Source organism: Phyllobates terribilis, unplaced genomic scaffold (assembly GCF_046119375.1).
Source record: "Phyllobates terribilis strain yellow unplaced genomic scaffold, ASM4611937v1 Scaffold_7__3_contigs__length_470593459, whole genome shotgun sequence".
NCBI classification, from domain to species: domain Eukaryota; kingdom Metazoa; phylum Chordata; class Amphibia; order Anura; family Dendrobatidae; genus Phyllobates; species Phyllobates terribilis.
The window spans coordinates 303,992,369-304,018,413 of NW_027362767.1; positions in this window are offsets into that span (position 1 = coordinate 303,992,369).

Genomic DNA, 26,045 nt, shown 5'->3' on the forward strand with positions numbered 1-26,045 from the left:
CTGGTGGCTATAAGATAGCCCTGCTCGGGTTATCATAGGAAAGAGATTTTGACAATAATGTTCATCCAGGCCAAATGCGTTTCGACAAGATTATGTCTTCCTCAGGTATATTCTGGAGAATATACCTGAGGAAGACATAATCTTGTCGAAACGCGTTGTATTTACTTGAGAGATAAAGATCGCTTGGAGAATATATACCCACAGTATTCACTGGCTTCTTGGGAGCGCATTTGGCCTGGATGAACATTATTGTCAAAATGCTGTGAATGTGAAACATGCACTGCAGGTTAGTTTATGCTGAGTAAAATAAAAGCACAGTGGGCATCAGATTTCTAAAAATCCCATCCACTTTGCTGGAACTGTAAGATGCTACATTTTTGAGACAGCAAAAATGCGCAGCATCAAAAACTTATTGTAGGCACACAGGCTAAGGCTCCTTTCACCGGTCCATTTTTACGTCAATATGCGGTCCGTTTTTTCAGGACCGCAAATACGAACATACACACACACATTGTATTTAGTGATGAGCGAGCATGCTCGCCACTATTCGGTACTCGCCCGAGCATCTCAGTGTTCTAGATGCTCGGTGCTGGCGAGTAATTTTGAAATGCTCGGGTGGGAACTCGAGTCCTCGCCCCGCATGTTTGGCGCTGTTTTGAAAGCGAATTAACCTGCGGCAATTGCCTGTCAGTCACTGTAATGCCACAGCCTGACCACCACCATCATGCTCATGCACATGACAGCAAAGCACCCTACTAGTTGGGCCAGACGCGAGGGTCCAGAAACAGTGTCTACGGGTGACACCGCTGCCTGTTCCGCTGTTGTGCATGCACGCCAATCCCCTGTCCATGGCACAGGTGAAGATGCCTCCCACCCTGCACCTGTCATTGCACACTTGCAACCACCACCATCAGCAACCACGACCACGTTCTTATTCCTGCGAAGCGTTCAGTTTTCTCTACCCCAGTCCACAATAATAAACTGCCACATTTACCGACTGCTTGCACTGGAAATGTTGCCTTTTAGTCTCATGGAGACAGAAGCTTTCTGCAACCTCATGGCAGTGGCCGTCCCATGGTACTCGGTTCCCACCCACCACTTATTCTCCCTGTGTGCTGTCCTCACCTTACACAAGCACGTGTCCCAGAACATTATCCGTGCCCTTTTCAACACAGTTACTGGGAAGGTCCACCTATTCACGGACACGTGGACAAGTGCTTGTGGCCAGGGAAAGTATACTGATGGCACACTGAGTTAATATTACGGAAGCCAGGACCCAGTCGGACCCTGGGGTGGAACACATCCTCCCGATGCCGATGACTGCGTGCCCTGGGTCAATCAGGGTTGCCCCTACATTCTATAGCTCCTGCACCTTGTCCTCCTCCTCAGCCTCCATTTCCGAAAGGACTACATAAGTCTGAAGATGGAAGCACTGAAGCACTGCCTTGGCCAAACGATAACAGACTGTGCTGAAGCTAATATGCTTCGGTGACAAACTACACACCGCTGCAGAGTTGTTGAAAGCTGTAACAGAGCAGGAAGATCTGTGGCTGTCACCACTGAACTTTCAGCCAGGCATTGTCATGTGTGAAAATGGCTGGAACTTGGTGGTGGCTCTGAGGCTTGGCAACCTCGCACACATACCATTCCTGGTCCATGTGCTCAACCTAGTTGTTCAGCGGTTTTTCAAAATCTACCCCGATCAGCCTGAGCTGCTCATTAAAGTACGACGCGTATGTGCCCATTTCAGAAAGTAAGCTACAGCTTCTGCCGCCTTCACCGTTCTTCAGGAGAATTTTCAGATTCCAGCTTACTGACTGATGTGGGATGTCACCACGCATTGGAACTTAACGTTGCATATGTTGGGAAGGATTTCTGAGCAGCAGAGGGCAGTTGTTGAGTACCAGCTTCAACACGCCCATCGGTTTTCAGGTCAGCCTCCGCATATAAGATAAATGGGCATGGATTTCTGACATCTGTGCCGTCCTCCAAAACTTTGAAGACTCCACCAAGATGGTGAGCAGCGATGATGCCATAATTAACCCCACCATCCCGCTTCTCTGTCTACTGAAATTCTCGCTGCTCACAATTAAAGAGGCTTTGCAGGCGGAGCAGGATGAGATGGAACAAGGGACTATACAGGATGATGCTACACAGCACAGCCTCATCTCATTTCAATGTGGATTGGGTGATAATGAGGAGGAGGAAGCGGAGGAGGAGGAACAGAAGTTGTTTTCCTGCGCTACAGACAGTACTACCCACACAACATTCATACCGTCTGTTTAGCGGGGATGTCCTGAGGAGAGGGAGAATGAGGAGTAGGACCAGCAGGAGGATGAGGAGGAGGAGAGCATGAAGAGTCATCCTCTTGGTCAGGACAGGGAAGTCTTGGCTGTTGGCAGTCTGGCACACATGGTTGACTTTATGTTCCACTGCCCTTCGTGTGACCCTCACGTTGTACGTATTTTTGTCAACACTAATTACTGGTTGGTCACACTTCTAGACCCATGCTACAAGGAGAATTTTCTATCTCTCCTTCCCATGGCGAAGAGATCTAATAAAATGTTGCAGTACCAGAAGGCTGTTATTGAAGAATTATTAAAAAAATTCCCTTCTGAAAACGCTGCCAGCAGAGGTCACAGTGTGTTGGACAACCAAAGAGTGCAGGAGAAGGAGACACAAATACGATGCAGCAGAGGCAGGGGAACACTGTTAAAGGTCTGGGACAGTTTTCTGAGACCCTCCCAGTACCCAAGCTCTGATGTGCGGGGCACTCTCACAAGGAGGGAAAAGTTTTGGAAGATGCTGATGGGGTACCTTGCCAACCGTATCAGCGTCCTCTGTGATTCCTCTGTGCCTTACAACTATTGGGTATCCAAGCTGGACACGTGGCATGAACTGTTCTGGCCCCTAGCATTTTGTCAGAGATGTTTTTTTGTGCCACTGGGGGTATTATAACGCATACGCAATAACAGTATAGGAGACCCACTCCTTAATAATGGGAAGGACAATTCAAATTGATTCTATACTCTACAATATTACCTCTCTTATCTGAAATTTATTTACGGGTGAGGGGTGAGCTATCGCAGTATGGATAGTGTATTACACCAATCCAGCCAGGTATTATTGCCTTATACTGTGTACTGCTGCAAAAAAAAACATTTATTCTATTCCCTATTGATAACGCTGTTAGCTGTGTTTACAATAAGGACAGGTGCAAGGTATCATCAGCTGGAGATGAATGTTGTTCATTGTCATTGAGTGCATTTCTTCCACAGTGCATTACTTGATACTTTCCATGCACTCGTTGACCGATTCATATTTTTCAACAGTGATTTCTTTACTTATAAATTCATGAAAGCAGGCAGGGTTGCTTTCAATCCTTCAGAATTTGGTGGTGCAACGTTCCAAAAAAACCTCTTTGGAGCCGGTTACATTATGTTTTCTATTGTGCTATATTACCTCTCTTATGTGAGATTCACCTACGGGGGACCTATATCAGTTGGGATAGCGTCTTACAGGCATCAGGTCTAGGATTATTGTATTTTACTCCGTGCTGAAAAAAAAAATGTATTCCCTATTGACAAAGCTGGATTGAATGTATTATCAGATGGGAATGAGTGTTCTTGTCACATACATCCCTACAACAGTCAATAACTTGATAGATTTTTTCCATGCATTCGTTGAATGATTCATAATTTTGAACGGTGATCTGTAATTAGAAATTGATGATAGCAGACAGGGTTACTTGCGTTCTTTCACAGTTTGGTGGTGCAACGTACCAAAAAACCTCTTTGGAGCTGATTAAATTCTATTTTCTATTGTACTATATTACCTCTCTTATCTGAGATTCATGTATGGGTGACCTATAGCAGTTTGGATAGCGTCTTACAGACATCTAGTCAGGGATTATTGTATTATACTCTGTGCTGAAAAAAATATAGATTCATTATTTGTAAAGCTGTTAGCTGCTTTTAAAATAGGGACAGGTGCTAGACAGTATTATCTGGATATGTCTGATCATGTCTCACACACCACATGGCCAAGTAAGATAGTATAATGTTAAAATTACATTTACCAGTGAATGTATTTTTCACCGTTGAAAGACATGCAAAAGTCCCTACCTCCTCCTCTCTATCTCCTCACACCAGAACTACGCGGGTTGCGGCAGTCACCGGCCGGGACACCGCACCCGCTCCGGGCATCAGAAGTCACGACTGTACCTCCAGGACCGTCAGGACCGTGAGTACCAGTGGGCTTAGGCCCCCTAACGTATACTACCCAACCCCAAAAGTGAAACTACTGTCTGACTGCCTACCACTGTTCCCTATAGCGCAGCCAGAGCCTCCTGCTGCACCTGGCTGCACCTGACTGTACGAGACCAGGTGCCTCTCCTCCTGCACCTGACCATATGAGACCTAGTGCCTCTCCACTATACTCTGCCACTCCTCTGGACCACCAATAAGCCTCGCAGTTCATCTAAGGTACTTCCTGCACTGCATTAACCCCTCTGTATATGCTTTACATCACTCTGTGACAACTTCCTGACTGCCTACCATTGTTCCCTTATGGTGCAGCCAGAGCCTCCTGCTACATGTGACCCTAGGAAACCCAGTGCATCTTCTGCTGCATCTGACTATATGACACCGAGTGCTTCTCCATAATACTCTACTACCACCCCTCTGGACCAGCATTAAGCCCCTTGGCTTACCTAAGGCACGACCACTCAGTGTAAGTACTCCTCGCACTACAGTAACCCCTCTGTGTTTGCTTTGCATCACTCTGTGACCACCTCCATTGCTCACTTTTGCTCAGCCCCTCAGGACGCTAACCTCAATCGCAGCCGCCATGGACAGCTCAGCCAGAGCCTCCAGCTGCACCCACCACGCTCAGACCCAGGTGACTCTCTGCAACGACACCCATCCTCTGGACCCATGACAGGTCAGTGAACTTACACACTAAAGCATGTCCACAAAAGGGCGGGTACCTCACCAAGATCGGACCCCACTTAAACAGGGTTCCCCAGATAGGACTCAGCTCACCCTTCTTCTTCCTTCTCAGGACATTGGCCATGTTCGAATCTGACAAAGCGGTTGAATATGACTAATACACTGTGAAGTCTACGGGCCCTACAGGCTCCACAGACAGGATCAACGAAAAAGTGGGCCAATCACATCCGACAGGAGGTACGTGATCACACCCCTGATCACCAATCTGTATGCACAACTCTATACTAAAAGATCGTCTTACTCCCATAATATTTCCCCCCCCCCCCTCCTCCCTAGCTAAATCCAAAAAGACACAGCTGACAAATAAAAAAAAACACTACGCTGAGGATTGATCACCACGTCTGACCAGGTCTCCGCACCAATACCTCCATCAAGGAAAACCAGGATCATATGCCAGTACTGACCCATTTCCATTGAACTATCTACTGGCCTATTGAACTGATATTCATATATTGAAATCTATGAACTCTATTTTATTTTATTTTATCTATTGAAAATCTACTGTACACACCCGGACCTAGTGAACTTTTTACGGACTATCTTATATCCAATTCTATTCCAATTTTACACATTTTAATAATTTGTAACCCAATAAAGGAATTTTAACTAATTACCTCGTCTCCCTAATCCATTCCACTATCGTTGGCGCAAATTTAAAAAACTCTAAATCTACAATACATACATCCATACGGACAGGCCTCGGTTCCCTGTCTACAAATTCGCAGCCACCATAGTGAGTGGCCTAATAGCGCCTTCTTTCTCCCAATCTACACAAAAGTGCAAAAACGCATCAAAAACTCTACATGTGAACATAGCCCAGGGTGTGGAGGAGCACTTTTTTCTTTGGTTATTTATTTTGCCTTATATATAAGTCATTACCCTGGAAAGAATGTTTCTTAACATTTTTTCCAGGAAAATCCATTTTGGCTTCGTTTTTGTATGTTTTATTGTGAGTCCGTAAAAGTGGCGTAATACTCTGACAACATTGTTCATAGCAGTCACCTGTGAGTCAGAGATGCTGCTAGGGGTCTTCCCCATGCTGTTCCTATGTCATTTGAGCACTGTTTCCATCGATTTGACCAATTTTTAGGCCCCCTATGGACCCCCGGGGGGCACCGGAAAAACTGAGTTTCCCATTGATTCACATTGGGCTCGTCACTCGGGTCAAGCAACTGAGCATTCCAATTTGCTCAACCCCAGCGATGTGCGCCCGAGCATTTTAGTGCTCGCCTATCACTAATTGTATTCAATGATGGTGCGCACATGTCAGACTTCTCACACGGACTTTGTGTCCATGTGAAAAACCCGCTGACATCTCAGGTTTTTTTTTGCAGTATGGACAAAATGCATGCCGCACACGTGCACACTAATGACATATGGATGACATCCATGTGGCATCAGCTTGACAGGTACCAGCACTTTGGAAAAGCAGTACAGGTCACAGTGATCCCAGGCGAGGGCTGCTGAAGGCTTTTAATAACAGCTCACAGCAGTTTGATTAGCATTTACTGGCTAGATTACAGGGGGACCCCAGAAAAAAATTTACATAGTGTCCCCCTATAAATTCTAACTAGCAAAGGCTAAACAGACAGTTGTGGGCTGATACTAATAGCCGTCAAAAAGGCTATTGATATTGGCCCCCTTCTTGGCTAATAAGATCAGCCCTCAGTCGCTTCAGAAATGGGCATCAATAAGATGTGCCAATTCTGGCACTTAGCCTCGCTCTTCCTACTTGCCCTTGTGTGGTGGCAAGTGGGGTAATAGGGTTGGGGTTGATGTCAGCTTTATATTGCCAGCTAACATCGAGCCCAAATGTTAGTAATGGAGAGGCATCTATAAGATGTCCCCATTACTAACCCCATAGTAATGTTTTGAAATAAACATACAGCAAGAATAAAATCCTTTATTGGAAAAAAACTCATCACCATGTTTTGCACATTTGGTAAAAAATAAAAAACATAGTTTTACTCAGATATATGCCTAATTCATTGAACCCAATGTCCCCTATACAAAAACCCCAAATAATAAACAACCATATCCCTCACCTCTCTGACGTGAAAATAATCCATACTGTCCCATGCCATAATTCATCTGTGCGACATCTGGTTTTCATAATGAACGGTGGCTTGATGCGACTGTCCATGCTGAAAACAAGGGGAGAATGAGCTGTGGCGAATGGGTCGATGAACTGCAACCTCAATGAGATCACCATTAGCACTGGGAGAATCTCACTATGCTCGCGCTGATCTCAGTGAGATCATAGCTAGCACCGTGAGAAAACCATTTTTTAAATTTAATTCTTAATTTTACAAAGGATGTACACTAGTGTTGAGCCACCCCCGTAGTGTTCGAGTTCTGTGCGGGTTCGTCGAACACCCGTGTGTTCGCCGAACTGTTCGTCGAACTGTTCGTCGAGCACCTTCGAACACCGTTAAAACCAATGGCAGGCAAACAAAAACACATAGAAACACATAGAAAACACCTTCAAAGGTGTCCAAAAGCTGACAAACTGCTCAGAAGACACAACTAACACATGGAAAAGTGACAAGTACATATAGTCATGCGAAAAGAAAAGAGGTGGAGGAGTAAAAGGAGGGGGAGACACAGATATAGGCATGTCATGCCCTTCTAAAATCCAAAAAGTGAGAAGCCGACACGTTCAGTCCACTCCTGCCTGTGCCACCTCCGTGTCGCCGGGTTTGTGCCAGAGCCGCGGTGAACCCTGACGGCCAGCCCCCCTCTCCCAATACTGGTGCCTGTCCGCTGGTGGGTCAAGCGAACCCCCCTGTGGTGGAGGCAGCTCTAAGCTTTTTAATTTAAATTGTCTCTCTAATTTGAATGAATACACTTTATATCCATTTACAAGGATCTATTGGAGGGCAAGTCTCATGCCAGCAGCCACGTAATTCCAGCTCCAGTAGCGTCCACTAAAGCTGCTGCAGTTAAAAAGCTTGTATAAGGATCGAGCTCGGCTGTCCACAGCAAGGCATCCTACTGCCAGTCCCAGCCCCTATGCCTTGGGGTGCCTCCTCATGCTCTTCACTGAGTATCCCGTGGTCCCGAAGCATTTCCTTTGAAAAAATTAAGTGTCCAAACTACAGGTGGTGTAGCTTCCTTAACAGCCGGGATAATCCGCTGACTAGCAGACACTGCTACTAGGCACAAAGTATTTCCTGGGCTAGATGCAGTTAAAAATTTGTAATTAGATACTCTCGTTGGATGCTGAGAAAGCATTCCATAGAGTCTCCTGGCACGCCATATATGATTCTCTTAAAAAGCTTGGGGTAGGGGTCTAGGGGACCCTTTTATAGCCAAAATCACAGCCCTGTATCACAATACGTCACCTAGGCTGAAGATAAATGGAACTGTAGCACCTTGAGGGCTCGGTTGCTACAGAGGTATTGCACCTCACCCAGAGGTGTGATATCTCACTCTCAGGTAAGGATGGAGTGTGGATCAGGACCCGACACCTGCATGCATTACACCACATTGCCGTGGGGCAGGGCGACCAATATGCCTCTGAGATGGGCACGACAGTCCCTGTCCCTGGCTGGAGTGGGGGGAGGGAACACTGAGGAAGGGGAACCCTGTAGTGCAGGAGCAGGGAGGAAGCAGTTCCTGGGTGCATTGAGAAGGGAGTATAAAAGGTGGGCACCATCTTAGTTCAGTGCAGAGAAGTCTGAGAAGAAGTGGCAGGGAGCAGGGGCTCTGCATGAGCTCTGCTCTGGAGGCGGGCCTAGTAACAGAGGCCCAGGCCTGGAAGAGGGAGAAGGAAGGAAGAGGAGCGGAGAAGGCTCCAGGAACGAGGAATGAAGGGAGGCCAGGGGTGCGGACGGGCGAGTCGCCACCGCACGCCCGAATCCACCTGCGTGGAGGGGTCCGGCCAAAGGGGGAGACCGGTCCCCGAAACTAGTGGAGGCAGGAAACGACCCTCAGCTAGAAACCGGAGGCTGTGACATTTTATGTGGCGCAGCCCCTCGCTACACCCGCTAGGAAGGCACCACATAGGGTCAGGGAAACTGGCGCCAAGTTTACCAAGAGGAGGCCCGAGGCAGCCGGACAGAAGGGTTGGTAAGAAAGGCCAGACAAAGGACACACAAAGGGGGTCCTGTGAAGTGCTCCAAAGTTATCTGGGAGTTGTCTGAGCCCCTCACCTGGTGAGCACAGTACGACGTGGGCAGCCGTTACCTGCAGACGTGGTCTGGATAATAAGAACTGTGAGTAAAGGCCCTGGACTGCATCACTGACTTCGTGTCGTTACTGCTGCTGCCCTGCACCATCACCCCCATCCTCCGCATACACTGCCCTGAGGCTATACTCCTCCCGTGGGGAGTTATGCTACGCTCTGCTGCACCCACAACACCAGCCTCAGCGGTCTGCCCTGCAGCGACGGTTCACTCTGACCGCAATCAACGGGTGGCTTAGTCGGACATTTAAACATCAAAACCACATAAATAGTTCCGCCACTGGTTTGACCACCCTGAGCCATGGAACCGGGTCGCCGCCACGAAGACTACAACCACCAGCATCCACCAAAAAGGGTCCGGCTCCGGGTGTCCCAAGGCCCAGGGGGTGCATCAGAACATTTTCATCACCTTTCACAATCACCAATGGGACAAGGCAGGGATGTCCTCTGTCCCCTCTCTTATACATCCTAGTGACGGAGCACCTGCTCTCATCAATTCGAAATAACCCCAATATTAGGTGGATTGAGGTGGGAGGCACCGAGCACAAGTGTTCTCTATTTGCTGATGATGTCCTAGTATATATCACTCAATCACATATATCCATCCATGCTGTTATGGCTGAAATAGATCACTTTGTTACATGGTCAAATTTTAAAATCAATGCAGCGAAGTCTGAGGCCCTCGATGTCTCCCTCCCCAAATCCATATAGGATTCCATTCAGTCCAACTTTCCCTTTGCCTGGCCCTCACAGGGTATCATATACTTAGGAATTCCTATTCATAGAGACCTCTCCCATCTATGTTATCTTAATTTTGGGCCTTTTATTGAACAACACGGTTGGCAAGTTAGAACTGTAAGATTCACTAAGTGAACCACTGGTGTTTTGTGGAAAAGCACATGTACACTGTGTTCCAAATTATTATGCAAAAAGTGTTTAGGAGTGATAAGGGAAGAATTTGTTTGTTTGTCAGTTAAACTCATTGATAGTGATGTGTGTCAGGGCTCTTTATATCACTGTAAGCAATTGCAGACACCTGTGCTAATTAGTTTGGCAGGTGTGTCCAATGAAAGGCAAGACTACTTAAGAAGGCTGTCTCACATTATTAAGCAGCCTACATTTTCTGCCAAAATGGGAAAGAAAAAGGATGTGTCGGCTGCTGAGAACAACAAATTGTGGAGTGTTTAGGTCAAGGCATGACTACAATCAACATTGTGCGATGATCAGGATGAAGTGTCTTGGCAATCAAGAAGTATGTAGCTGATTCACAGTACACACATATGCGTGCTGATAAGGGCAAATTGAGGACTCTTTCCTACAGGCAATTACGTCAGGTTAAAAGAGCAGCGGCAAAAAAGCCTTGTCATAGCAGCAGACAAGTTTTTGAAGCTGCTGGTGCCTCCAACGTCCCCCGAACAACAAGATGCAGGGTCCTTCAGAGGTTTGCAGCTGTGCATACGCCATCCTGTCGACCTCCTCTATCCACTTCACACATGCAGAAACAGCTCCAGTGGGCCAAACATTACATGAAGACTGATTTCAAAACTGTTTTGTTCACGGATGAGTGCCGTGCAGCACTCGATGGTCCAGATGGATGGAGTGGAGGATGGCTGGTTGATGGACACCCCACGCAAACACGGCTACAGCGCCAACAAGGAGGAGGTGGAGTAATGTTTTGGGCTGGAATCATGGGGAGAGAGATTGTCGGCCCCTTTAGGATCCCTGAAGGCGCTAAAGATGAACTCCATAATGTATGTGGATTTTCTCAAACAGAACTTCCTGCCATGGTTCAAGAAGAAGAACCGTGTATTTCACAGCAAGATCATTTTTTTGCATGATAATGCACCATCTCATGCTGCACATAAAACATCTGCATCTCTGGCTGATATGGGCATAAAAGGGGACAAACTTATGGTGTGACCCCCATGCTCCCCTGACCTCTACCCCATTCAGAACCTCTGGAGCATCATCAAAAGGAGTGTCTATGATGGCGGGAGGCAGTTCACATCTAAGCAACAGCTCTGGGAGGGTATTCTGTCCTCATGCAAAACAATTGAAGCAGAAACCATCCAAAACCTGACAAATTCAATGGACGAGAGAGTTCAGAAGCTCCTTTCGAACAAGGGGTCCTATGTGAAAATGTAACATCACCTAGAATAAAGTTTTGAGTTGAAAACTGTTTGATTTCAGTTTCTAATAACCTGCTAATGCTTATAATTTCAAAAATGACCATTTTTTTGGTCTTTATTAAAATGAAAAGGTTGATCGAAAAGTTTGGGGGATCTAAGAGTGTGGCAACCCAGTAGTCATGATTACTTCGAATTCTGACAATATGAGGGTCATGTTGCAGGTAGTGCAGCAAGAAGGCACTTATGTGTCTTGCGCATCTCGGAGCCCCAAAATTATTTTCCGGGCTAGATGCAGCTAAAAATTATTATTAATTTTAAATCTGGTGGAGCTTAGTATAGATGGCCTAATAGGATCAGTGCTGCACACTGCTACAAAGCCCAAATTATTTTCCAGTTAAGATACAGATAAACATGATTAGTAATTTTAAATCTGGTGGAGCTTAATATAGATGGCCTAATAGAATCAGTGCTGCACACTGCTACAAAGCCCAAATTATTTTCCAGCCAAGATACAGATAAACATGATTAGTAATTTGAAAGCTTAAAACGGTTGGTAGGGTGATTTTAACCAATCATCAAGCTTTTACTCTCCCCAGGATGACACAGGGGTAGAAAAGTTGTTTCGGACCCATGATTTGTTCATCTTTATGAACGTGAGTCTGTCTACATTATCAGTGGAGAGCCGCGTGCGCTTATCTGTCAGCACACCACCAGAAGCGCTGAACACATGTTCAGACAGAACGCTGGCTGCGGGGCATGACAAGATCTCCAAGGCGTAAGTGGCTAGCTCCGGCCATTTATCCAGATTGGAAGCCCAAAAAGAGCAAGGGTCCAGTGACACAGTCATGGCTTCAATGTTTACTTGGAGATACTCCTGTACCATCGTCTCTAGGCGTTGACTATGTGTCAGACTTCTTGTCTCCTGTGGCGTTGCAAAGGATGGGCTAAAAAAGTGGTGAAATGATTCCGCAAAATTGATGTTACCAGCAGATACTGTGGTTCTGTTACGGTTTGAGTGCTGAACACTTGACGGTCCCACGGTTGGCAAGTTGGAACTGTGAGATTCACTACGTGCATCACTGGTGTTTTGTGGAAAAGCACATGTAAGATTCTACAACAGTCTCTGCTGATACTCCTGCATGCGTGCATCCCTTTCTATGGCAGGAATAATTTCTGCAAATTTACTTTTGTACCGGGGATCTAACAGTGTGGCAACCCAGTAGTCAGGATTATTTCTAATTCTCACAATTCGAGGGTCATTTTGCAGGTAATGCAGCAAGAAGGCACTCATGTGTGTTGCGCATCCAGGAGCACCAAGTCCCTGTTGTGTTGGTAGCGAGGTAACAATCATGCTTCCTTCCTCGGTCCTCACCCCCCAACCTCGCACAACAGAAATGTGATCAAGGTCTCCCTCATCTGATGAGTCTTCCATCAGTTCGTCCTCGACTTCTTCCTCGACTCCTGCACCTTCCTCACTAGTTTGGCTGCTACCATGTGCCCTGGTAAAACCATCTCCCCCACCCTCACATGCCTGCCGCCTTGGTGCTGCCGACCGTCTGGACCTTGCAGATGTTAGCCCTTCCGCATACAACTCCTCCTCCTCTACTTCCTCCACCTCCTCTTGTGCCACCACCTGACTCCGAATTCTGTTTAACATGTGCTCCAGCATGTTATTCACCGGAATAGTCATACTGATAATGGCATCGTCAGCACTAAACATCTTCGTCGCCATTTTAAAACTGTGCAGAAGGGTGCATAGGTCCCTGATCTGAGACCATTCCTCCAGTGTGATTTGCCCCACCTCTGGATCTCGTTGGCCCAGGCTATACGTCAGAACGTATTGCACCAGGGTTTGTCGGTGCTGCCACAGATGCTGCAACATGTGCAGAGTTGAATTCCACCGGGTAGGCACATCGCATTTTAGCCAGTGAAGTGGCAGGCCTAACGACTTCTGTAGAGATGTAAGTCGCTGAGCTGCGGGATGCGAACGGCGGAAGTGAGCACACAGCGACCGTGCCCTCTGCAGAAGGCCATCTAGTCTGGGATAGTGGGCTAAAAATTGCTGGACAACCAGGTTCAACACGTGAGCCATACAAGGCACTTGTGTGACATTGCCCCGGCGAAGGGCCGCACCCAGGTTTGCAGCATTGTCGCACACGGCCTTCCCTGGTTTCAGGTCCAGTGGAGACAACCATTCATGAAATTGGTTCTCCAGAGCTGACCACAACTCCTCAGCTGTGTGACTCACATTTCCCAGACATTTCAAAGTAAAAACCGCCTGATGACGTTGAGCCCTACTGCCAGCATAGTAAGGAGGTGTGCAGGATCCCTTCTGCGCAGTTAGAAAGCTTGTGGCATGACCAGACAGGGTTTGGGTGCAGGTGGAAGACCGAGAGGAGGTTGAGGAGGCAGAAGCAGTGGAGGAACTTTGACATAAAGAGGATTGACGCACAACTCGTGGGGACGGCAAGACTTGGACAGCAGCCCCTTGTCCTGCTGTCACCATAGTTACCCAGTGCACAGTCAGCGACATGTAACGCCCCTGTCCATGCCTACTCGTCCAAGTGTCTGTGGTGAAATGCACCCTGTCACACACAGAGTTTCTCAAAGAAGTGGTGATGTTGTGTGCGACATGCTGGTGGAGCGTAGGCACACCTTTCTTTGAGAAGTAGTGCCGACTGGGCATCTGGTACTGGGGCACTGCGACGGACATAAGGTCTCGAAAATACTCTGTGTCCACCAGGCGGAAAGGCAGCATTTCTGTAGCCAAGAGCTTGCAGATGGTGAAATTCAACCTCTTAGCTTTCTCATGGCTAGGAGGAAATGGTCTTTTACTTGTCCACATCTGAGGAACCGAGGGCTGGCTATTGTGCTTAGACGGGGTTGATAAGGGTGTCCCCGGCAAACTGCCGGTCTGTGAGGAAGATGCAGGCGGACATGTTAGGTTGCCTTCATCCAAAGGTGGTGCTATCGATGTCGGACAGCGCTCAACACCAGCTGGTGTTACCACCTCCAAAGAAAATGATGACCTGCCAATCACGCTGGCTGTTGCGGGTAAAGAGGTGGCAGGTCTGCGCCCCAAAACAGGTGTGACTGCTGTCCCCCCAGTCACAGAGGATGAAGAGGCCGTGGATGCACAAGATATGGCAGACGGTGGTTGGCCCGGCCGGCTAGGCCGCATTGTAGCACACTGAGCTTCCCACTGCAACTTATGCTTCATGTCCATGTGCCGGTTCATGCATGAAGTACTCAAACTATGCATTTTTTGGCCTCTACTTAGCTTTTGCTGACAAATGTTACAGATAACACGAGTTGGGTCATCTTTATCGATCTGAAAAAATGCCCAGGCTATGCAAGGCTTAGCACCCATGCGACCTGAAGAGCCACCACGACTTGTGGTGAGAGGCAGAGTTGTGTTTGAGGATGCAGTTGTTGACGTGCTTCCAGTACTATGTCTCTGTCCAGGAAGGCGCAGCCTGACCTCGTTGTCACTAGCATCTTCCTCCACCTCCTCTGCTGACCTCATCTCTTGGCTGACTGTGGGTTGACAGTAAGTGGGATCTCCAACCTCATCATCATCACCCTGTGCGTTATCACACCCGTCGTCCTCAGAGCCAACCTGTTCCTGCCCTGACAAAAAACTAGAGTTGTCGCTCCAATCAGGTATTTGAGTCACATCATCGTCTTCCTCATTGTCTCCACCAACAGGAGTTACAGTTTGGGAATGAGGGTCTACAATATGGTCAGAACCTTCTGCGTCTGGTCCTGGATCCGACTCATAAAGATTCTGGGCATCAGTGCAGATCATTTCCTCGTCTGGATTCACAGAAGCGCTGGAGTCGACCTCTGATTCCCAGGCTATAGTATGAGTAAACAGCTCTGCAGACTCAACCATCTGTTCTACCTCATACTCAGACGGGCAGCTGGAGATTTGGGAGCTGTGAGGAAGCAAGTGCGATTGGGGTGACACCTTTGAGGACTGGAGTTTTTATGATGTTGAAGTTGATGTGGAGGAGAGCCCACTTAAAGGAGCACTTGATATCCGTTGAAGCACCTGCTGTTTTTGTGCCTCATCTGGAATTTGTAGCGATTGGCGTGGCCGTAAGAAAGGGATCTTATCACATTGTCCGCTAAAAGAAGTAGACATTTTAGTTTGGCTGGAAGATGGTCTTTCTTCTGCAGATGTTACTGTTGCTTAAACACCTACCCCACGGACACAACCTTTTTTCCCCTTCCCAACACGCCTATTCCCCTTTCCACCAGCAGCAGGCCTTTTTCCACTCATTTCGGTGGTTAACTAATTCACAACTCTGGAGTTGTTTGCACAAAAAAACAATGGATGGGAACCGAGCAGAGCTGAGTGGCCAAACAGTGGTATTAGGCCAAAACTATTGGCTGGGTTAGATGCAGAAAAAAATTATATACAATTTGAAACCTGATGGAGGTCAGTATAGATGGACTAATATAACAAGTCCCACACACAGCTAGAAGCCCAAATATTTTTTCAGAGGTAGATGCAGAAAAAAATTGTATTCAATTTGCAACCTGATGGAGGTCAGTATAGATGGACTAATAGAACAAGTCCTACACACAGCTAGAAGCCCAAATATTTTTTCAGAGGTAGATGCAGAAAAAAAATATATTCAGTTTGCAACCTGATGGAGGTCAGTATAGATGGACTAATAGAGAAAGTCCCACACACTGCTAGAAGGCCAAATATTTTTTCAGAGCTAGATGCAAACAAAAAATTATTTTTAATTTGCAACCTGATGGAGGTCAGTATAGATGGACTAATAGAGAAAGTCTCACACACTGCTAGAAGGCCAAATATTTTTTCAGAGCTAGATGCAGATATAAATTATTTTTAATTTGCAACCTGATGGAGGTCAGTATAGATGGACTAATAGAGAAAGTCCCACACACTGCTAGAAGGCCAAATATTTTTTCAGAGCTAGATGCAGAAAAAAATTATATTCAGTTTGCAACCTGATGGAGGTCAGTATAGATGGACAAATAGAACAAGTCCCACACACAGCTAGAAGGCCAAATATTTTTTCAGAGGTAGATGCAGATAAAAATTATTTTTAATTTGCAGCCTGATGGAGGTCAGTATAGATGGACTAATAGAGAAAGTCCCACACACTGCTAGAAGGCCAAATATTTTTTCAGAGCTAGATGCAGACAAAAAAATATTTTGAATTTTCAACCTGATGGAGGTCAGTATAGATGGACTAATAGAGAAAGTCCCACACACTGCTAGAAGGCCAAATATTTTTTCAGAGCTAGATGCAGACAAAAAATTATTGTTAATTTGCAACCTGATGGAGGTCAGTATAGATGGACTAATAGAGAAAGTCCCACACACTGCTAGAAGGACAAATATTTTTTCAGAGCTAGATGCAGAAAAAAATTATATTCAGTTTGCAACCTGATGGAGGTCAGTATAGATGGACTAATAGAACAAGTCCCACACACAGCTAGAAGCCCAAATATTTTTTCAGAGGTAGATGCAGAAAAAAATTATATTCAGTTTGCAACCCGATGGAGGTCTGTATAGATGGATTAATAGAACAAGTCCCACACACAGCTAGAAGCCCAAATATTTTTTCCGAGGTAGATGCAGAAAAAAATTATATTCAGTTTGCAACCTGATGGAGGTCTGTATAGATGGATTTATAGAACAAGTCCCACACACAGCTAGAAGCCCAATATTTTTTCAGAGGTTGATGCAGAAAAAAAATATATTCAGTTTGCAACCTGATGGAGGTCAGTATAGATGGACTAATAGAGAAAGTCCCACACACTGCTAGAAGGCCAAATATTTTTTCAGAGCTAGATGCAGACAAAAAATTATTTTTAATTTGCAACCTGATGGAGGTCAGTATAGATGGACTAATAGAGAAAGTTCCACACACTGCTAGAAGGCCAAATATTTTTTCAGAGCTAGATGCAGATATAAATTATTTTTAATTTGCAACCTGATGGAGGTCAGTATAGATGGACTAATAGAGAAAGTCCCACACACTGCTAGAAGGCCAAATATTTTTTCAGAGCTAGATGCAGAAAAAAATTATATTCAGTTTGCAACCTGATGGAGGTCAGTATAGATGGACTAATAGAACAAGTCCCACACACAGCTAGAAGCCCAAATATTTTTTCAGAGGTAGATGCAGAAAAAAATTATATTCAGCTTGCAACCTGATGGAGGTCTGTATAGATGGACTAATAGAACAAGTCCCACACACAGCTAGAAGCCCAAATTTTTTTTCAGAGGTAGATGCAGAAAAAAATTATATTCAGTTTGCAACCTGATGGAGGTCTGTATAGATGGATTAATAGAACAAGTCCCACACACAGCTAGAAGCCCAATATTTTTTCAGAGGTAGATGCAGAAAAAAAATATATTCAGTTTGCAACCTGATGGAGGTCAGTATAGATGGACTAATAGAACAAGTCCCACACACAGCTAGAAGCCCAAATATTTTTTCAGAAGTAGATGCAGATAAAAATTATTTTTAATTTGCAACCTGATGGAGGTCAGTATAGATGGACTAATAGAGAAAGTCCCACACACTGCTAGAAGGCCAAATATTTTTTCAGAGCTAGATGCAGACAAAAAATTATTTTGAATTTGCAGCGTGATGGAGGTCAGTATAGATGGACTAATAGAGAAAGTCCCACACACTGCTAGAAGCCCAATATTTTTTCAGAGGTAGATGCAGAAAAAAAAAATATTCAGTTTGCAACCTGATGGAGGTCAGTATAGATGGACTAATAGAACAAGTCCCACACACTGCTAGAAGCCCAAATATTTTTTCAGAGCTAGATGCAGACAAAAAATTATTTTGAATTTGCAGCGTGATGGAGGTCAGTATATATGGACTAATAGAACAAGTCCCACACACTGCTAGAATGCCAAATATTTTTTCAGAGCTAGATGCAGAAAAAAATTATATTCAGTTTGCAACCTGATGGAGGTCAGTATAGATGGACTAATAGAACAAGTCCCACACACTGTTAGAAGCCCAAATATTTTTTCAGAGCTAGATGCAGAAAAAAATTATATTCAATTTGCAACCTGATGGAGGTCAGTATAGATGGACTAATAGAATGATTCTATGCCCAAAAGATTTTACTTCACTAGGTGCAGTAAAAAAATTGGTATTCTATACACAGGTGGTATATCTTGCAACACAGATAGGCTACTCCACTGACTAACACACTCTGCAATAGGCCAAAAAGGATTAGCTTTGCTAGATTCAGCCAAATGCTGTGAAAAAAACTTGCACAGCACTGGCACAGACCTGCCTGGCAAAAACTGATAGGAACTGATGTAACCTAGTCCTGAAAAGGACTGCAATTACAATTAGTCTTTACTCCCACAATCTATCTATTTAAGAGCACAGACCTGCCTGATAAAAGTCGTAGGAAATGCTGTAACCTAGTCCTTAAAAGGACTGCAATCACAACTATTCCCTACTCCCAAGCTATCTGTAGATTTGTGCGAAAATTGGCTTGAAATTAACAAGGTATAGCGCACACAGCAACAGCGGTGCCGTCTAACACGCAGCTGCAGCACTGAGAAAATGGTGGCGACGGGGAAAATGGCTTGGTCTTATAGTGCAAGGACATGTGACATACACTGCCAATGACACATGCCCTTGCTTGTGTGAAAAAAAGCACTTCGCTCCGTGTGTGCACTGCTGATAGGCTGACAGATTGCACCTCCCCACTGTAAATGCGGTAAAGAGAAAAAAAAATGGAGATCTTCATTATTCCTGCAGAGATCCATCCCCTGCCCCTCCCCCCACCCCGCTGTACACTCAAACTGCGTATTAACATTAATTTTCATCATTACTGAGAAAAAATCCAGTTATGATTTTGGTGCACGAACAGTTATCGAACATAACCTCGAACAGCCGAATTTTTCTCAAATCGTTCGTGTTCGCCGAACGGCTCGAACACCGCCCAAAACAGCTCGAATTTGAGATTGGCGAACAGTTCGAGTCGAACAACGCTCATCTCTAATGTACACAGCAGATGCTGAATACAACATCCATTGTGACCAGGTGACAATGATGAGAGCTGCCTTCAGAAACTGGCGCCTGTGATAAGCGCGAACTGTACTGCTTTTCCCAGGAGCCAGTAAGTGTCACATGAACGGCACACGGATATGTAACACGGACAACAAACGGATAAACGGATGTCACACGTATGTCACATACGTACATACGGATGGCACATAGACACGGACTACGGATCTCACCAGTACAGGATTCACCAGGACGTATGAAGGAGGCCTAAGAGACATTATTATGAGCAGTTATTTTTCATACTTTTAGATAGTGCTTACAAGATAAGTTATTTGAGGACATCCATGAAGCTTATTTGGAAATAGGATCCAGGCCATATAGCACCTCTTTCATTTAAAGTACTATCCATGGACATTGTACCAATAATCTGCTAAATCTAAGCAGTTTTAAGCATCCAACCCTCTGTTTATGTTTCTACCTGTGTTATAACCTACATATAAAAATTATAACTATTATCTTAAGTTTGCTAGAATTTGTTACTCATGCACCTGATTAAAATCCTATAAAGTCCACAACTTTGTGTAAGTGTACCTAGAAGAATTGATGCTGTTTTGAAGCCAAAGGGCAATTACACCAAGTACTGATTTGACTTAGATTTCTCTTTTGTTTATTCAGTTTTCATTTTGTTAAACTATTTTATTTTAATGAATTATATAGTGGCATCAGATTCTGCAGTGTTTTACTGGCATTATCAAGACTAGAGATGAGCGTTGTTCGACTCGAACTGTTCGCCAATCTCAAATTCAAGCTGTTTTGGGCGGTGTTCGAGCTGTTCGGCGAACACGAACGATTTGAGAAAAATTCGGCTGTTCGAGGTTATGTTCGATAACTGTTCGTGCACCAATATCATAACTGGATTTTTTCTCAGTAATGATGAAAATTAATGTTAATACGCAGTTTGAGTGTACAGCGGGGCGGGGGGAGGGGCAGGGGATCGATCTCTGCAGGAATAATGAAGATCTCCATTTTTTTTCTCTTTCCCCCATTTACAGTGGGGAGGTGCAATCTGTCAGCCTATCAGCAGCGCACACACGGAGCGAAGTGCTTTTTTTCACACAAGCAAGGGCATGTGTCATTGGCAGTGTATGTCACATGTCCTTGCCCTATAAGACCAAGCCATTTTCCCCGTCACCACCATTTTCTCACTGCTGCAGCTGCGTGTTAGGCGGCACCGCTGTTGCTGTGTGCGCTATACCTTGTTAATTTCAAGCCAATTTTCGCACAAATCTACAGATAGCTTGGGAGTAGGGAATAGTTGTGATTGCAGTCCTTCTAAGGACTAGGTTACAGCATTTCCTACGACTTTTATCAGGCAGGTCTGTGCTCTTAAATAGATAGGTTGTGGGAGTAAAGACTAATTGTAATTGCAGTCCTTTTCAGGACTAGGTTACATCAGTTCCTATCAGTTTTTGCCAGGCAGGTCTGTGCCAGTGCTGTGCAAGTTTTTTTCACAGCATTTGGCTGAATCTAGCAAAGCTAATCCTTTTTGGCCTATTGCAGAGTGTGTTAGTCAGTGGAGTAGCCTATCTGTGTTGCAAGATATACCACCTGTGTATAGAATACCAATTTTTTTACTGCACCTAGCGAAGTAAAATCTTTTGGGCATAGCATCATTCTATTAATCCATCTATACTGACCTCCATCAGGTTGCAAATTGAATATAATTTTTTTCTGCATCTAGCTCTGAAAAAATATTTGGGCTTCTAGCAGTGTGTGGGACTTGTTCTATTAGTCCATCTATACTGACCTCCATCAGGTTGCAAACTGAATATAATTTTTTTCTGCATCTAGCTCTGAAAAAATATTTGGCCTTCTAGCAGTGTGTGGGACTTGTTCTATTAGTCCATCTATACTGACCTCCATCACGTTGCAAATTCAAAAAATTTTTTTGTCTGCATCTAGCTCTGAAAAAATATTTTGCCTTCTAGCAGTGTGTGGGACTTTCTCTAATAGTCCATCTATACTGACCTCCATCAGGTTGCAAATTAAAAATAATTTTTATCTGCATCTACCTCTGAAAAAATATTTGGGCTTCTAGCAGTGTGTGGGACTTGTTCTATTAGTCCATCTATACTGACCTCCATCAGGTTGCAAACTGAATATAATTTTTTTCTGCATCTAGCTCTGAAAAAATATTTGGCCTTCTAGCTGTGTGTGGGACTTCCTCTATTAGTCCATCTATACTGACCTCCATCAGGTTGCAAATTAAAAATAATTTTTATCTGCATCTAGCTCTGAAAAAATATTTGGCCTTCTAGCAGTGTGTGGGACTTTCTCTATTAGTCCATCTATACTGACCTCCATCAGGTTGCAAATTAAAAAATATTTTAATCTGCATCTAGCTCTGAAAAAATATTTTGCCTTCTAGCAGTGTGTGGGACTTTCTCTATTAGTCCATCTATACTGACCTCCATCAGGTTGCAAATTAAAAATAATTTTTTGTCTGCATCTAGCTCTGAAAAAATATTTGGTCTTCTAGCAGTGTGTGGGACTTTCTCTATTAGTCCATCTATATTGACCTCCATCAGGTTGCAAACTGAATATATTTTTTTCCTGCATCTAGCTCTGAAAAACTATTTGGGCTTCTAGCAGTGTGTGGGACTTGTTCAATTAGTCCATCTATATTGACCTCCATCAGGTTGCAAACTGAATATAAATTTTTTCTGCATCTAGCTCTGAAAAAATATTTGGCCTTCTAGCATTGTGTGGGACTTTTTCTGTTAGTCCATCTATACTGACCTCCATCACGTTGCAAATTCAAAATAATTTTTTGTCTGCATCTAGCTCTGAAAAAATATTTGGCCTTCTAGCAGTGTGTGGGACTTTCTCTATTAGTCCACCTATACTGACCTCCATCAGGTTGCAAATTAAAAATAATTTTTATCTGCATCTACCTCTGAAAAAATATTTGGGCTTCTAGCAGTGTGTGGGACTTGTTCTATTAGTCCATCTATACTGACCTCCATCAGGTTGCAAACTGAATATAATTTTTTTCTGCATCTAGCTCTGAAAAAATATTTGGCCTTCTAGCAGTGTGTGGGACTTTCTCTATTAGTCCATCTATACTGACCTCCATCAGGTTGCAAATTAAAAATAATTTTAATCTGCATCTAGCTCTGAAAAAATATTTGGCCTTCTAGCAGTGTGTGGGACTTTCTCTATTAGTTCATCTATACTGACCTCCATCATGTTGCAAATTAAAAATAATTTTAATCTGCATCTAGCTCTGAAAAAATATCTGGCCTTCTAGCAGTGTGTGGGACTTTCTCTATTAGTCCATCTATACTGACCTCCATCAGGTTGCAAATTAAAAATAATTTTTTGTCTGCATCTAGCTCTGAAAAAATATTTGGCCTTCTAGCAGTGTGTGGGATTTTCTCTGTTAGTCCATCTATACTGACCTCCATCAGGTTGCAAACTGAATATATTTTTTTTCTGCATCTAGCTATGAAAAAATATTTGGGCTTCTAGCAGTGTGTGGGACTTGTTCTATTAGTCCATCTATACTGACCTCCATCAGGTTGCAAACTGAATATAATTTTATTCTGCATCTAGCTCTGAAAAAATATTTGGCCTTCTAGCAGTGTGTGGGACTTGTTCTATTAGTCCATCTATACTGACCTCCATCACGTTGCAAATTCAAAATAATTTTTTGTCTGCATCTAGCTCTGAAAAAATATTTGGCCTTCTAGCAGTGTGTGGGACTTTCTCTATTAGTCCATCTATACTGACCTCCATCAGGTTGAAAATTAAAAATAATTTTTATCTACATCTACCTCTGAAAAAATATTTGGGCTTCTAGCTGTGTGTGGGACTTGTTCTATTAGTCCATCTATACTGATCTCCATCAGGTTGCAAACTGAATATAATTTTTTTCTGCATCTAGCTCTGAAAAAATATTTGGCCTTCTAGCAGTGTGTGGGACTTTCTCTATTAGTCCATCTATACTGACCTCCATCAGGTTGCAAACTGAATATAATTTTTTTCTGCATCTAGCTCTGAAAAAATATTTGGCCTTCTAGCAGTGTGTGGGACTTGTTCTATTAGTCCATCTATACTGACCTCCATCAGGTTGCAAACTGAATATAATTTTTTTCTGCATCTAGCTCTGAAAAAATATTTGGCCTTCTAGCAGTTTGTGGGACATGTTCTATTAGTCCATCTATACTGACCTCCATCAGGTTGCAAACTGAATATAATTTTATTCTGCATCTACCTCTGAAAAAAATATTTGGCCTTCTAGCTGTGTGTGGGACTTGTTCTATTAGTCCATCTATACTGACCTCCATCAGGTTGCAAACTGAATATAATTTTATTCTGCATCTACCTCTGAAAAAATATTTGGGCTTCTAGCTGTGTGTGGGACTTGTTCTATTAGTCCATCTATACTGACCTCCATCGGGTTGCAAACTGAAAATAATTTTTTTCTGCATCTAGCTCTGAAAAAATATTTGGCCTTCTAGCAGTGTGTGGGACTTGTTCTATTAGTCCATCTATACTGACCTCCATCAGGTTGCAAACTGAATACAATTTTTTTCTGCATCTACCTCTGAAAAAATATTTGGGCTTCTAGCTGTGTGTGCGACTTGTTCTATTAGTCCATCTATACTGACCTCCATCAGGTTGCAAATTGAATATAATTTTTTTCTGCATCTAACCCAGCCAATAGTTTTGGCCTAATACCACAGTTTGGCCACTCAGCTCTCCTCGGTTCCCATCCATTGTTTTTTTGTGCAAACAACTCCAGAGTTGTGAATTAGTTAACCACCAAAATGAGTGGAAAAAGGCCTGCTGCTGGTGGAAAGGGGAATAGGTGTGTTGGGAAGGGGAAAAAAGGTTGTGTCCGTGGGGTAGGTGTTAAAGCAACAGTAACATCTGCAGAAGAAAGACCATCTTCCAGCCAAACTAAAATGTCTACTTCTTTTAGCGGACAATGTGATAAGATCCCTTTCTTACGGCCACGCCAATCGCTACAAATTCCAGATGAGGCACAAAAACAGCAGGTGCTTCAACGGATATCAAGTGTTCCTTTAAGTGGGCTCTCCTCCACCTCAACTTCAACATCACAAATACTCCAGTCCTCAAAGGTGTCACCCCAATCGCACTTGCTTCCTCACAGCTCCCAAATCTCCAGCTGCCCGTCTGAGTATGAGGTAGAACAGATGGTTGAGTCTGCAGAGCTGTTTACTCATACTATAGCCTGGGAATCAGAGGTCGACTCCAGTGCTTCTGTGAATACAGACGAGGAAATGATCTGCACTGATGCCCAGAATCTTTATGAGTCGGATCCAGGACCAGACGCAGAAGGTTCTGACCATAATGTAGACCCTCATTCCCAAACTGTAACTCCTGTTGGTGGAGACAATGAGGTAGACGATGATGAGACTCAAATACCTGATTGGAGCGACAACTTTAGTTTTTTGTCAGGGCAGGAACAGGTTGGCTCTGAGGACGACGGGTGTGATAACGCACAGGGTGATGATGATGAGGTTGGAGATCCCACTTACTGTCAACCCACAGTCAGCCAAGAGATGAGGTCAGCAGAGGAGGTGGAGGAGGATGCTAGTGACGATGAGGTCAGGTTGCGCCTTCCTGGACAGAGACGTAGTACTGGAAGCACGTCAACAACTGCATCCTCAAACACAACTCTGCTTCTCACCACAAGTCGTGGTGGCTCTTCAGGTCGCATAGGTACTAAGCCTTGCATAGAATGGGCATTTTTTCAGATCGATAAAGATGACCCAACTCGTGTTATCTGTAACATTTGTCAGCAAAAGCTAAGTAGAGGCCAAAAAATACATAGTTTGAGTACTTCATGCATGAACCGGCACATGGTCATGAAGCATAAGTTGCATTGGGAAGCTCACTGTGCTACAATGCGGCCTAGCCGGCCGGGCGAACCACCGTCTGCCATATCTTGTGCATCCGCGGTCTCTTCATCCTCTGTGACTGGGGGGACAGCAGTCACACCTGTTTTGGGGCGCAGATCTGCCACCTCTTTACCCGCAACAGCCAGCGTGATTGGCAGGTCATCATTTTCTTTGGAGGTGGTAACACCAGCTGGTGTTGAGCGCTGTCTGACATCGATAGCACCACCTTTGGATGAAGGCAACCTAACTTGTCCGCCTGCATCTTCCTCACAGACCGGCAGTTTGCCGGGGACACCCTTATCAACCCCGTCTAAGCACAATAGCCAGCCCTCGGTCCCTCAGATGTGGACAAGTAAAAGACCACTTCCTCCTAGCCATGAGAAAGCTAAGAGGTTGAATTTTACCATCTGCAAGCTCTTGGCTACAGAAATGTTGCCTTTCCGCCTGGTGGACACAGAGGATTTTCGAGACCTTATGTCCGTCGCAGTGCCCCAGTACCAGATGCCCAGTCAGCACTACTTCTCAAAGAAAGGTGTGCCTGCGCTCCACCAGCATGTCACACACAACATCACCGCTTCTTTGAGAAACTCTGTGTGCAACAGGGTGCATTTCACCACAGACACTTGGACGAGTAGGCATGGACAGGGGCGTTACATGTCGCTGACTGGGCACTGTGTAACTATGGTGACAGCAGGACAAGGGGCTGTTGTCCAAGTCTTGCCGTCCCCACGAGTTGTGCGTCAATCCTCTTTATCTCA